This window comes from Chelonia mydas, chromosome 3, assembly GCF_015237465.2.
Source record: "Chelonia mydas isolate rCheMyd1 chromosome 3, rCheMyd1.pri.v2, whole genome shotgun sequence".
NCBI lineage: Eukaryota > Metazoa > Chordata > Testudines > Cheloniidae > Chelonia > Chelonia mydas.
This window is the reverse complement of record NC_057851.1, coordinates 116,619,394-116,635,159: the sequence shown is the minus strand read 5'-3', so window position 1 is coordinate 116,635,159 and position 15,766 is coordinate 116,619,394.

Sequence of the window (15,766 nt, the reverse complement as noted above, 5' to 3'; positions counted from 1 at the left end):
ACTCTCCCAAGTGCAAGGACTGCTTCCATTCAATGCACCACAGACAGCAAGCCACCAAAGGTGATGTGAAGGGTTGGAGGAGGTTGGTCAGGCCCCGTTCTCCTCTGCTTCTGAGGTACAATCCTTCCCAGAGCTCCCACACGCACACGCAGGCCAGTGCCTTCAAGGTACATTCTGGCCCTAGCAGTGCAGCCAAAGGGTGGCATGATCGTGCATGACCACAGAGCCACTGGGGCGTCTATCAACTAGAGCTGGTTGAAAATTTTCATTTGAAACCTTTCTGAGGAAAAACGTTCTTTTTCTTAACTAAAACCTTTTGCAAAAACTTGGGGGGTTCCCCCAATTTTTTGAGTTTTTGCTGAAACTGGGCATTTCAAAATTTTGTTCTTTCTCATCATTTTTACTTTATTTCTTTCTGCCACTGATGAGTGAAATAAAATTAATTATGGCTAAGGGTTTTTGTTGGGGAACATAACAGGGTGGCTGGTCTCTAAGGGTAGGTCTACATTACAATTAAACACCCAGAGCTGGTCTGTGTCAAATGACTTGGGTTTGCAGGGCTCAGGCTACAGCATGTTAAAATTGCAGTGTAGGCATTGAGGCTTGGACTGGAGCTCTGGCTGGGATCCCATGAGGGAGGAAGGTCCCAGAGCCCGGCCTCCAGTCCAAGCCTCAATGCCTACACTGCAGTTTTACAACCCTGCAGCCGGACCTTGCAAGCCTGAGTCAGGTGACACAGACCAGCTGTGGCTGTTTAATTGCAGTGACGACATATCCTTAAGGGCTAAAGGCCTGGGACCAGCCAATCCTGATTATTAAGGAGGCACACCTAACCAGGAATCACCAGATTCCCCTATAACAGAAGCAGAAAGCTGTACAGAGAGGCTTCTCAGTGAGTACAGACAATTACAGAGGCAGCTGGGAGTGAGTAAGCTCCAGCAGAGAAACCTGAAATTCAGGGACTGAGACAATAAGTAGGAAAGGCCTGGGAGAATGGATGGACTTGAATATTTATTAATTTAATAAAGCAGACCCTGAGAAGGGATGATAATGGATAAAAGTGATTATGAATTATTGAGGAAGCCCCCTGCAGGGGGAAACTGAGGCAAGGGACTGCTTGCTGGGCTGTACTGAGGCCACATGGGGTGCTTGGAAGGATGCCATTCATTGACCGGAAGGTTTTTCACTTTTACATTTTCTCATCCTTTTCTATTTCATTCTGCCTATTTAATTCATTTGTAACTTTTCAAAATTTCCCTCAACTTAGGAAAAGTTACCAAGGGGCAAAAAGAAAAATGAACCTCTGTAACTTTTCAAGATTTCCTCAGCTTTGGAAAAGTTGCTAAGTGGCAGAGTTACAAAGGAGCAAATGAAAAAGTGTATATTGCAGGGGAGAACTGGACATCATTTTATTGCTCTCGGTGGCAAAGAGAAAGTGAAGAGGAAAAACAAATTTCAAATATTTGAAACTTTGAACATTCAAATTAAAAAACATATTTTGTAAAATTGTGAAAACGGAAAAAATGTTTCATTTGGAACACTGTAAATGGAAACAAATTCCAAATGTCATTGTTTTTCAAAATTCTCTTTCCATCTTTCAACCAGCTCTATTAAAAACCTGCTCTTGCACCAATCCATACATTCCCTGGTATTGTTCTAGGTACCTGTTGCTCCGGGGTATCAGGATCATAAGCAAAAACTCCCAGGAATGGTGACTACCAACATAGATTTGAACCTGTAGATACATAGCATCATATGCAGAAATATCTCTGCTATGTTCACCGGGGGACAGAACTTCACAGAAGTACCAATAACACCTTTCATAAAGAGGGTGGATTTGCCTTTGAGGTTTTGGTTTATTAAGGACAGCTCACTTTAAAAATAAATACATCTTTTAAAACATTTTATGTGAATGCTGTGCTTATTAAATGTGGCGGATTGACAGCCCCAGTGCCCTTTTTATCTACTGAATACATTCAACATGGGCAGAGCTTGCTCCCGCTGCTTAACCCTCATTTGAAAGTACAGGCTCCAAGGGTTAAAGGGTAGTTACAAGTCTCCACACATTTGGTACCTAACCTTTTTTCTGAGCCTACCAATGAGTGACCCCTATTAGTGATGGTGATCGATGCCCTGAGCTGGGTCGTGGCTGGCCAAATAAAATAACCTGACAGGCCGGATGCGGCCCCTGGGCTGCCCATCCCTGGTCTACAGCCGCTATCCACCTTGGAGCTAGAAATGGAGCTAGAGATGGAAATCTCTACACTCTCACTGCCAATACCTTGAGTCATCCAATATCCCTATATCCCACCATTGCAACCGATCAGTGATTTTTCTCCTTTCACTCACTCCCACCCCTCCACACGCACCAGAAACATCACATGACTGGACAACAGAAAGCAATTATGTTAGCGGGACACAGCTACCGAGGAACGTTTTTCTAGAAGGGTGGAAGGGATTTGGGGTTGTGGGGGAGGGGTTGTTTTGTTTCTGTACATTCAGCAAGGTGGAGGCTATCTTTCTTCATAGGATATGAATTCTTGGGTCAAGTCAGAGCTGCAGTAACATGGAGGACACACACAGACACAAATTAGTGCATGTCCAGCCACAGGATGGCGGGCTCAGTTCAATGGGTAACGCTGCTATCTGGAGTCTTGCTGACAGACACAAAATGCACAGTCAGTAATTACCAGAGATACCAGTAAGATATTGTAACTCTGCTCCCTGGGCTATATCTCAGATTATCAACCAACAAACTAACCATAAAACCACTGGACTTTTTATGATATAACATGTACTGAAAGAATATAGAGACTTTCAAATAAATACTGTAAGTAGAGCAAAACCTTTTTAAAGTGCACATTTCCTCCCTGGCCGACTGAGACACATAAAATAGCCAATTACATGGGACATTTTGCTGCACCTCTGACATTTAGTTTACATGTTGCATACTAGGCTACAACACTGATATTTAATGATTATATTACCTAGGGCCAGAGTCCTCTTGTGCTAGGCATAATCCATAAGATGGTAGCCCCAAAGGTCCTACACTGTAAGAATAAATAGAAGCCCCATTGACTTGATTAGAGCTGTGTTAATTTACATCAGCTGAAGCTCTGGTATAATGATTAAAATAAAACATGCTGGTGCATAAGAAGGGTGGTCTGGTAAACATGAGGGCACCAAACTAGGATTCAAGAGGCATGGGTCGAACTCCTGCTCACCTGCAGCGTGTGTGACCTTATGCAAGTCACTTTAATGACCCTGTGCCTCAGTTCCTTATCCATAAATTATAGGTATAATTTACCTCCCTGGGATGGTATGAGAATAATCTTTATTAATAATTCAGAGGTGCTCAGATACTATGGTGATGAAGGCTATATAATTATTGAGTGGAGGGTTCAGAAAAATCTAGAATCTGTGTGCTCTAAGCTAATTCATTCATGAACATAAGAATGGTCATACTGGGTCAGACCAATGGTCCATCTAGCCCAGTATCCTGTCTTCTGACAGTGACCAATGCCAAGTGCTTTGGAGGGAATTAACAGAACAGGGCAATTATCGAGTGATCATCCCCTATTGTCCAGACCCAACTTCTGGCAGTCAGAAGCTAGGGACACCCAGAGAATGGGGTTGTGTCCCTGACCATCTTGACTAATAGCTGTTGATTGACCTATCCTCCATGAATTTATCTAATTCTTTTTTGAGCCCAGTTATAGTTCTAGCCTTCACAACATCCCCTGGTAATGAGTTCCTCAGGTTGACTGTGCATTGCATGAAGGCTTCCTTGTTTGTTTTAAACCTGCTGCCTATTGATTTCATTGGGTGACCCCTGTTTCTTGTGTTATGTGAAGAGGTAAATAACACTTCCCTATTGACTTTCTCCACACCAGTCATGAATTTATAGACTTTTATCATATCTTCCCCCCCACTTAATCATTTCTTTTCTAAGATGAACAGTCACAGATTTTTGTAAAAAGAACAGGAGTACTTGTGGCACCTTAGAGACTAACAAATTTATTTGAGCATAAGCTTTCATGAGCTACAGCTCACTTCATCAGATGCATTCAGTGGAAAATACAGTGGGGAGATTTATATACACAGAGAACATGAAACAATGGGTGTTACCATACACACTGTAACCAGAGTGATCAGGTAAGGTGAGCTATTACCAGCAGGAGAGCGGGGGGGAAAAAACCTTTTGTAGTGATAATCAAGGTGGGCCATTTCCAGCAGTTGACAAGAACGTCTGAGGAACAGTCTGAGGAACAGTCTTTAATTTCTCTTCATATGGAAGATGTTCCATACCCCTCATCATTTTCGTTGCCCTTCTTCTCTGTACATTTTCCAATTCTGATGTATTCTTTTTTGAGGTGGAGTGACAACCATTGTGAAAACTGACCATTCATTCCTACCCTTTTGTTTCCTATCTTTTAACCAATTACTGATCCATGAGAAGACCTTCCCTCTTTTCCCATGACAGCTTACTTTGCTCAAGAATCTTTGGTGAGGGACTTTGTCAAAGGCTTTCTGAAAGTCCAGCTACACTATATCCACGGCATCACCCTTGTCCACATGCCTGTTGACATCCCCAAAGAATTCTAGTAGATTGGTGAGGCATGATTTCCCTTTACAAAAGCCGTGTTGTCTCTTCCCCATCATACCATGTTCATCTATGTGTCTGATAAGTCTGTTCTTGACTAGAGTCTGTCTGTCTATAATTCTGTTCTTTCCTATAGTTAGGGCTATGAGAACTAGATGTGACCCTCTGTGGCTGGGAAAAAGTGATATCTACACTGCAAAGGAAAAACCCACGGTGCTGAGTCTCAGAGCCTGCATCAGCTGATGTGGGCTTGGGCTGTGGGGCTAAAGATAGCAGTGTAAACATATCCGCTCGGGCTGGCGGCCAGGTTCTGAGACCCTCCCTCCTTGCTGGATTTCAGAGCCTGGGCTCCAGCCTGAGCCCAAATAGCTGCGCTGCTGTTTGTAGCATCACACAGCCCAATCTCTGTGAGCTCAAGTCAGTTGGCCTGGGCTCTGAGGCTCGGCATCACAGGGTTTTCTTTTCAATGTAGACATACCTTTAGTTTTAAGTTAGAGGGTTTAGTATTTCTTGGATTTTTTTAGGAGATGCTGGACTCTGACTGGAGGTTGAGACACTCCTGATTCATGTCTTCATTTAGCTAGGCTTGGTTACTTTAAATCTCGTTCATCAAGGTGTCCCAGACCTGTATCGCCAACTTGAGAAAGTTCAAGGAAATAACTACATTTGCGCAAAGTGCTTAACTGTGGTCAGAGCCCCTCTGATGGAAGGTTGTGGTTCAACAAGGTGGGAGGGCTTCTTGATGGCATTGGAAGTAGAGTGGGCAGGCACAGATGAGTCAAATGAAGGTATCTCACAACACAGTCACTGGAGGATAAACCGACAAGGGTACTGGTAACTAGAGCTGGTCAAAACTCAGACATTCCAAAAAGGTTTTCGTTCTCAGTCAGAACAAAAGCTAGACGTCTTGCAATGTCCTGCAGAAAGGAAATTCGAAAAAACATATCACTTTGGAAAAAATCAGCGTGTTTCCATTTAACTTTTTCTACATGAAATGGAGCAGACAGCTGGCCCCAGCTCCCTGGGTACTCCTCGCACTGCCCCTGGGGAGAATCCCAGCTTCAGAAGTAGCTTTGGGATGCTAAAAGCCCTGAGAGCCCCACCTCCAACTGGGGCTGCCCGGCTCCTGGCTGCTTGGCAAGGAGAGGTAAAAGCTGGGGACCCAAAGGATCTGCACTGGGGACAGTGCTGTTCCTGGAAGTCTGGATTCCCCAACAGCCCTCCACCCAATTTGTGTGGGGTTAGGAATGTGCTGAGAATGTCTACCAGGCTCTCCACACATGAGATATGCTGGGGAATGCTTAGTTTGGGGATCCTGCTTGGGCTTAAGTGCTGAGATAGATGCCTAGACTGAGGCAGCTGTGTGCATGCTCACTGTCAGAAATGTGGGTGCCTACGAGACTTTAATGGGGGAAACATACAGAGTTAGGTGGCTATTGTGCGGGGTTTTGAGGCTCTTGGCAGTGCCTAAATGTTGACTTTAGGGGCCTAAAGTAACAGTTAATTGCCTACGTTCTTCTGTGGCTCTAGCCTTAATTGACTTCAGTCAGTGGAACTACTTGGGGAGTAAGGTGCTACTCAGTATGAGTCAGGGTATCAGAATCTGACCTGATGACATGTGACAACATATTTTATGTGTCTTAGGCCTGCCCTACACTGTTTTTGTACTGGTATAACTTTCAGTTAGGGGTGTGATTTTTTTTAAAACTAAAATCCTTGTATTGGTACAATCCCTAGGGTGAACACAGTTTATACCATTATAAAGGTGCTTATCTCAGTATAGCTTATTCCCCTTCCCATACAAAACTAGTTCCACAGGTATGACCATCTTTATACCAGCATAACTGCCTCCACCAGGAGGGGGTTGTAGCACCCAATATAGTTAAAGCAGTACAACTTCTGTGTGTGGACAAGCTCTTACATGTAGCCAGCTTCTCTATAACTTTCTTTTTTATATAAAAAACTCAAACAACAAACATGAGTGTTATGAGAAACAAACGTACATACAGTGATAGGCACAAAACAGTTTACGGACATTCATGCACACACACACACACACACACACACTTTGGCACAATAAACATTGGACCACTTGCATCCCCGACATATCTGTTGTGACATCTGTGGAGTTACACCAGGATGAATTTATCCTGAATTTATCCCGCTGTATCCAAACATGTGACGTTTTCCACTGCACTCGCCCTGTAAGGCTGCTCTCTGAAAGTGAGGGGTCCCTGTGTTATGAAGAGGGGCATATTTAGACCAGGAGAACTTATAAAAAGTCCTCGCAGTCAGAGCAGGGAGCTAGCCCTATAGAAGGACTGGTCTTAGAAGAAACAGCCTCAAATCGAGAGAATGCTGATTAAAACCAAGAGAACTACAGACACTGCTGGTCTTAATGAGGGCTAATTGATATACATGACTTCTTACATCCTGTCTGCTAATGGAAAGGAAACATACAGTAGGCGTTACAGGACTGACCTTCATGACTGGTATTTCCCCTGAACCATGACTACTGAACATGATTACACCAAATTAGCCACGTGTGTATGCAGACATACTGTTTACACCTACAGACTGGGGGTGGCAATTGTAAATCTGATCGTGTCTGAGATGAAATCAAGAATGTGGTAAAGAGTCTTGGAGGGGATAGGAGCGGTACAGGTGGGAGGACAGGCAGAAAAACAGTGCTTCTCTGCGCAGGGGGAGCAGAGCTGGTAAGCGGGCCAAGTGTGGGGGACTCCCCACCCTCTCCTTGCCCAGCTACATGGTTGACCTCAGCTCTGCAACCATTTTTGAGTGTCCTTTGAGTGCAAGTTTAAGTAGCTGTGGTTTTACGTCCATGTCTCCAGTAGATCACTAAGAATCCCCATGACTGACAAACGCCAGCCTATTCCTCGCCCCCTCTGGCCTCATAGCTTTGCTCCTCTACAGCTGCACTGCTCAGCTATTATTATTATTAAGTGGGATTTTCCAAAGCACCTAAGTGACTTCGGAGCACAAGCCCCACTGACTTTCAATTGAATTTGTGCTCCTAAGTCACTTAGACACTTTTGAAAAACCCGCCCGTTATATTTATTTATGTTATGGTAGGTCCAATCAAGGATCAATTTACACTCAGTTGCATATACCACACTAGGTATGCCGCATACAGACAGAATCGGGCGACAGGTACACTACACCGTTGTCAGGGTGCTCAGTCAAAGTTTAAGGCAGGTTTGCCAGGAGAGGGACATAAGAGAACCTGAATGTACTCAGAAATCTGGCTCCCTGTGTTTGTAACCTCCTCCTGTTCTTATCTTAACTTAGATTGTTGCAAGTCCTCCTGGACAGGGGATACCACTTTTACTTGGTTTTGTGCTGTACCCAGCACATTTATGGCATTATATAAATAGTGCTACAATATCATCATCATATTGGGCCAGCCCCCAGGAACAGCTTTATCCTTCACCTCATTTTGCATGAATATTTCTCAGACAGGCTCCAACCACGTTTAGTGCAAGTACAGATTAGGTCACACGAGAGAATCTAAGGGCTACCATCACTCTCACCTTTATAACCCACAGTGAGTTTCCCCTCTACAAGTGGAAGATTGTTACCACACAGAGGTAAAACACGGTTTCCTTTCGTACAAGCCTTTAGAGTACTGAAGGCTTCCTATGTGCTCAAAATATAGCACTCAGTTTCTTTGTAGCCGTGGCTCAACATCCTGCTCTGTGACACCACTCGTTATTTCCTACATATAAGGAAAAAATAAAATCCGAGTGTAAAGAACCCCAAATTGTTCAAAAATAATGATCAGTCTCACTAACTCTAATTATGGTTGGTCTGAGAATGCCACTGTCCTGTGGGAAACCCCATTGGAAGTGGTCGTGGGGGAGGAGAAGAAGGAGGGAAAAGCTCATGGAAAAGAAATCCATTAGCTGGCATGGCAGGAAGTGATAGGAGTTTTCCCCACCCACAGATCCAACAGGAGCTTTGCCCCCTGAACTCAGATTCCCCAAGAGCCATGCAGATCTCAGAGGATTCACCAGAGAAGGGGAAGTTGTGTCCATTGCTGCAGTGAAGTCCTCTGGCTGTTCCTGGAATACTCCAGAAAGAGACATTCCACAGTATGGAGAGGAATGGTGGTCACCAAAAAAATACAGTATGAGGCTACATAAATGTTTTGTGGCTGCCCTGTGGTGTTTGTTGAGGAGGATATGCTTTGCTGTTCCGCCCAGTCCAGCCTCCCTTCCTAGGCCTCTGGAAATCCTCTCCTTCCTTCTCTTGATTTAACTGGGTTTTTATCAGGGGTTTTATACCCAACCAGGGAACATATCTTAGTTGTTTGGCATAGTGAGGAGCACCTTACAGCTCAGCTCATACCAGGAAAGCATTGATAATAAATACTAATCAAAATACTTCACACATCTGATGCTCTCACACTGCTTTATAATTAGACCTCAGGACACCCTTGTGAGGCAGGCAAGTATTATTATATAAGTTTTACAGATGGAGAAACCGAGGCACGGACAATTGAAGCAACTTGTCCAAGATGACATAGCTAGTCAGTACCAAGGCTGGGGACAGAGTCTGGTTTCCACAGAGCAGAGCCCTCCGGAGTCCAGCGTGTGTGGAATGCTGGTGCTTGCCCGCTCACACAAACATTGAAGTACAAAATCACATCGTCCCCAGACACTTCTACTGGCTCCCCAGAGTTCAGAATCCAGTTCACAATTGCCTTCCTTCCTCTTTTTGCCCCTTTGACTTTCTCCAGATGGCCTCACAAACCAAAGGTAAATTTTTGAAAACACTTAAGTGCTATAGGAACCTACGTCCCATTTTCAAAAGTGATCCAAGACTTTTGAAAATGGGACCTAAGAGCCTAAGTCACACAAGCATTTTTTTTTAATCCCTTGTCTTGTCTTTTTTTTTTTTTACTTCCTTCCCTACTCTAGTACCAGCCTTCTCTCTGTCTTTTCGCACAATCAGTTTCAGTAAGCTTGATGCTACATTGCTTTGCATCTTAACTGGTTATTTATGCTTATGAAAAGTGGACCCAATTCTGCTCTTACTCACAGTGGAGAATCAGGAGTAGCTCTCAAGTGAATGGAATTCCACTGATGTAAAACCAGCGTACGCAAAAGCAGAATAAAGCCCACTTCGCACAAGAACAATTAAGCCACTAGATGAGAGTGGTAAGCATAGGAGAAAGACGGCACCAGGACCCAAGTGGGCCGTGTATACTACCTTTATGTCCCCACCCACTCCCCAGTCCTAGGACCAGAGAGAAGCCAGTTCAGCCCCCAGCACAATTTAGAGCAGCCTCCATTGTATTGGGCGGTAACAGCCTCTATAGGTCCATTCTGCCAGCTGGAGATCACAACTCCAGCCCTGCCTCCTTCCCCCAACACTGCCCCTACACCAGGGCAAGGAGGGACTGTGGCACTCTGATCTTGCCCCAACCCTCCGTTTATGCTGGCTCTACACTACTTGGGGATGCCCTAAGCCAGAGAATCACAACCAGCCAGTGAAGGTGGCTCTATAGCATCCATACAGCTGGACTCCATAAAGGGTTTAGTGAGTGAAAAACAATAAGCTTCAAACTGATCTTACAATTTTAAAAAAGGTCTTATTGTATCACACCTACTCCCCCTACTGTGTCTCTGACCCACAAATCACCTCCTACAAACTATAACCTTTTGCTTCACTCTAAGCAAAAGTTGTGAATATGTAAATGTCAACAAAATCTCCTTAAATTAATTTTAACCCTTAGATCACTGGCATTGTTCAGCCTGCAAGATAAGCTTAGGAGGAAGCACTGAAGTCTCTAAATGTTCAAAACATAGCGGATGATGATTTGAGTATTGATTTTTTTTATTACAAGCATACAGACAATGTATGATCCTGTTGCTTTGCTTACAGAAGACAATAGGTAATAAACTGGTTTACAAAAAAAGAAAAACACCAGTCCAGATTGTGACCCCCTTAGTCACCTTTTGCGAGCAGTTACTGATTTCAGTAGGATCATTCATGTGAGTAACTGCTCTCCAGTGCGGGTTTAGAATCTGACCCTGTAATGCTTAGATATGAGAAGATTAGAGCAACTGTTTGTTTGTTTGTTTGTTTGTTTGTCTTCCAGAGATAGTCTGGGTTACCCGATATCCATTGAGCAGTGTCCATTTGTGTTGGGCCTGACCAGTGAGAATTCAAAGCTGATGCTGAATGAGTGTGTGCAGCTAACACAAGGCATGAAGACTAAAGCGATTCATCTTTTCCTCTTCAGTGATTCACTTATCATCGCCAAGTTAAAGTAAGAATATAAAATCAGACTTCTCTCCTCTCTTCTACAATGTCTAGCTGAGATTAGAAACCACTGGACAAATCCTAACACCCTTACTTCAGCTAATATTCAGTTAAGCACCCACTGAAGTCACTGGCAGTTTTTCCTGAATAAGAACTGAGGGCTTGATTCTACCACACTTACAAAGAGGAGTACTTCGATCCACTGACATCCAGACCAGGTGACCTAGGTGATCACCTGGGATGCCGGGCTTGGGGGGGCACTGGACTCGGGGTGCTGTTTTTGTTGTACAGATCCTAGTGTGCACATTAATGGTCTTATATGACAGGGATAAATCACGCATGCAAATTGTGCCTCAACATCGTGAAATGGGCTACAAATGCAATAAAAAATAAGATATTCAAAAGTTTAACAAATAGACGCTCCTCGTCTGGGATGCCATTTGGTCTAGGGCCGACCCTGGTGTCATCAATGACACTGCTCATGGAGTAAGGTACCACTCAATGAGAGTAATGTTGATAGAATCAGGCCCTGATAAAGGACCTCATTATATGTTCCTATATTACGTTGGTATCAGTCCAGAGTATCTCCATTGAATTACTTTAGTGGAGTTACGGTATTGACTCCAGGGCAACTGAGAGCAGAATTAAGCCCAATAGCCGCAACCCAATGCAATGTGGCTGATCATGGGGATAAGAGCACTTATTGTGGCAGAGATTTTGGGTGCTGTGTTTGTGCAGAGTTGAGAATTTGAGAATAATCATTTGGAAATACTGCAAGAGTACACAATACTTACACTATACTTACTGCATAGCACATGCCCCTCGATGGAGAGGCTATTCCATTTTAGTTGCGTTAATTTTACATGTAAAAAATCAGGAACAGCCTGAAAACCAACATGAAAATTGTGTAATGAAAAATGAAACATGATTAGGTTCTCCGCAATAAGGCACAGGGAAGGACTTGCAGCCAAAATCCTGGTATCCATCGCTTATTGAACAATATGATCCATACAAATAGTATAAATACTGTCAAACCTTGTTCAGCTACACTTCTATTATCCAAAAAAAAAAAACTCATCCAAATGTGGCCTTGTCCCCAGTGTGTATTGAGTACGTTGAACCTTCCCTACTTCTCGGAATCTCTTTATCCAGATTACCTTTTAGTTCCATGTCCTCCAACTTAATCTATATGGCCTGTATGTATAAATGAAATAAATTAAGGGCTCAGGTGTGCCTGGACTTGCATGAGTGCACAAGAGACAAGGACTATGAGAGAACAACACTGCTGTGAACCATAGTTTCTCCAACAGAGGCGAGACAAAGTGCAATGGTGCAGCCACTCCCACCAGCCAAAAGACTTGGCACAACGCAGGAGCATGTTAAGTTCCTGTTGCAATGAGGCAGCATCACAACACACCAACTATGGTCTGCTCCATAAAGGAACAATTGAGCCTTTAAAATAATGGATTATATCAATTCAAATCAATTATATTAATTGGAAAGTGTAGGGGACAATTTCCTGGTGCAAGTGCTGGAGGAACCAACTAGGGGCAGAGCTCTTCTTGACCTGCTGCTCACAAACTGGGAAGAATTAGTAGGGGAAACAAAAGTGGATGGGAACCTGGGAGGCAGTGACCATGAGATGGTCGAGTTCAGGATCCTGAAACAGGGAAGAAAGGAGAGCAGCAGAATATGGACCCTGGACTTCAGAAAAGCAGATTTTGACAGCCTCAGGGAACTGATGGGCAGGATCCCCTGGGAAAATAACATGAGGAGCCAAGAGGCCAGTGAAGAAGCTTGGCAACATGTGACCTCCAGAGGAAGAAAGCAGAATGTCCGGGTTCCAGTAACACAGACACAGGTAACTAACCGCTTTCATGTTCTCTCCACAGGTACCATTGCGGAGAGTGGACCAGATGATATGTCTGGAGGGAGAAAGCAGAAGGAGACTCCGCTGGTTGGAAGGCATGAGATGCGATGTCCTGAGGTTGGGGGTTCCACGACCACCGCTCCCAAGAGGAGGAGGCGGGTGGTGGTGGTCGGGGACTCTCTCCTCCGGGGGACTGAGTCATCTATCTGCCGCCCTGACCGGGAAAACCGAGAAGTCTGCTGCTTGCCAGGGGCTAAGATTCGCGATGTGACGGAGAGACTGCCGAGACTCATCAAGCCCTCGGATCGCTACCCCTTCCTGCTTCTCCACGTGGGCACCAATGATACTGCCAAGAATGACCTTGAGCGGATCACTGCGGACTACGTGGCTCTGGGAAGAAGGATAAAGGAGTTTGAGGCGCAAGTGGTGTTCTCATCCATCCTCCCCATGGAAGGAAAAGGCCTGGGTAGGGACCGTCGAATCGTGGAAGTCAATGAATGGCTACGCAGGTGGTGTCGGAGAGAAGGCTTTGGATTCTTTGACCATGGGATGGTGTTCCACGAAGGAGGAGTGCTGGGCAGAGACGGGCTCCACCTTACGAAGAGAGGGAAGAGCATCTTTGCCAGCAGGCTGGCTAACCTAGTGAGGAGGGCTTTAAACTAGGTTCACCGGGGGAAGGAGACCAAAGCCCTGAGGTAAGTGGGAAAGCGGGATACCGGGAGGAAGCGCAGGCAGGAATGTCTGTGAGGGGAGGGCTCCTGCCTAATACTGGGAATGAGGGGCGATCAACAGGTTATCTCAAGTGCTTATATACGAATGCACAAAGCCTTGGAAACAAGCAGGGAGAACTGGAGGTCCTGGTGATGTCAAGGAACTATGACGTGATCGGAATAACAGAGACTTGGTGGGATAACTCACATGACTGGAGTACTGTCATGGATGGTTATAAACTGTTCAGGAAGGACAGGCAGGGCAGAAAAGGTGGGGGAGTAGCACTGTATGTAAGGGAGCAGTATGACTGCTCAGAGCTCCGGTACGAAACTGCAGAAAAACCTGAGTGTCTCTGGATTAAGTTTAGAAGTGTGTGCAACAAGAGTGATGTAGTGGTGGGAGTCTGCTATAGACCACCGGACCAGGGGGATGAGGTAGATGAGGCTTTCTTCCGGCAGCTCACGGAAGCTACTAGATCGCACGCCCTGATTCTCATGGGTGACTTTAATTTTCCTGATATCTGCTGGGAGAGCAATACAGCGGTGCATAGACAATCCAGGAAGTTTTTGGAAAGTGTAGGGGACAATTTCCTGGCGCAAGTGCTAGAGGAGCCAACTAGGGGGGGCGCTTTTCTTGACCTGCTGCTCACAAACCAGGTAGAATTAGTGGGGGAAGCAAAAGTGGATGGGAATCTGGGAGGCAGTGACCATGAGTTGGTTGAGTTCAGGATCCTGACGCAGGGAAGAAAGGTAAGCAGCAGGATACGGACCCTGGACTTCAGGAAAGCAGACTTCGACTCCCTCAGGGAGCGGATGGGTAGGATCCCCTGGGGGACTAACATGAAGGGGAAAGGAGTCCAGGAGAGCTGGCTGTATTTCAAGGAATCCCTGTTGAGGTTACAGGGACAAACCATCCCGATGAGTCGAAAGAATAGTAAATATGGCAGGCGACCAGCTTGGCTTAACGATGAAATCCTAGCGGATCTTAAACATAAAAAAGAAGCTTACAAGAAGTGGAAGGTTGGACATATGACCAGGGAAGAGTATAAAAATATTGCTCGGGCATGTAGGAATGATATCAGGAGGGCCAAATCGCACCTGGAGCTGCAGCTAGCAAGAGATGTCAAGAGTAACAAGAAGGGTTTCTTCAGGTATGTTGGCAACAAGAAGAAAGCCAAGGAAAGTGTGGGCCCCTTACTGAATGAGAGAGGCAACCTAGTGACAGAGGATGTGGAAAAAGCTAATGTACTCAATGCTTTTTTTGCCTCTGTCTTCACTAACAAGGTCAGCTCCCAGACTGCTGCGCTGGGCATCACAAAATGGGGAAGAGATGGCCAGCCCTCTGTGGAGATAGAGGTGGTTAGGGACTATTTAGAAAAGCTGGACGTGCACAAGTCCATGGGGCCGGATGAGTTGCATCCGAGAGTGCTGAAGGAATTGGCGGCTGTGATTGCAGAGCCATTGGCCATTATCTTTGAAAACTCGTGGCTAATGGGGGAAGTCCCAGATGACTGGAAAAAGGCTAATGTAGTGCCAATCTTTAAAAAAGGGAAGAAGGAGGATCCTGGGAACTACAGGCCAGTCAGCCTCACCTCAGTCCCTGGAAAAATCATGGAGCAGGTCCTCAAAGAATCAGTCCTGAAGCACTTGCATGAGAGGAAAGTGATCAGGAACAGCCAGCATGGATTCACCAAGGGAAGGTCATGCCTGACTAATCTAATCGCCTTTTATGATGAGATTAGTGGTTCTGTGGATGAAGGGAAAGCAGTGGATGTATTGTTTCTTGACTTTAGCAAAGCTTTTGACACGGTCTCCCACAGTATTCTTGTCAGCAAGTTAAGGAAGTATGGGCTGGATGAATGCACTATAAGGTGGGTAGAAAGTTGGCTAGATTGTCGGGCTCAACGGGTAGTGATCAATGGCTCCATGTCTAGTTGGCAGCCGGTGTCAAGTGGAGTGCCCCAGGGGTCGGTCCTGGGGCCGGTTTTGTTCAATATCTTCATAAATGATCTGGAGGATGGTGTGGATTGCACTCTCAGCAAATTTGCGGATGATACTAAACTGGGAGGAGTGGTAGATACGCTGGAGGGGAGGGATAGGATACAGAAGGACCTAGACAAATTGGAGGATTGGGCCAAAAGAAATCTGATGAGGTTCAATAAGGATAAGTGCAGGGTCCTGCACTTAGGACGGAAGAATCCAATGCACCGCTACAGACTAGGGACCGAATGGCTAGGCAGCAGTTCTGCGGAAAAGGACCTAGGGGTGACAGTGGACGACAAGCTGGATATGAGT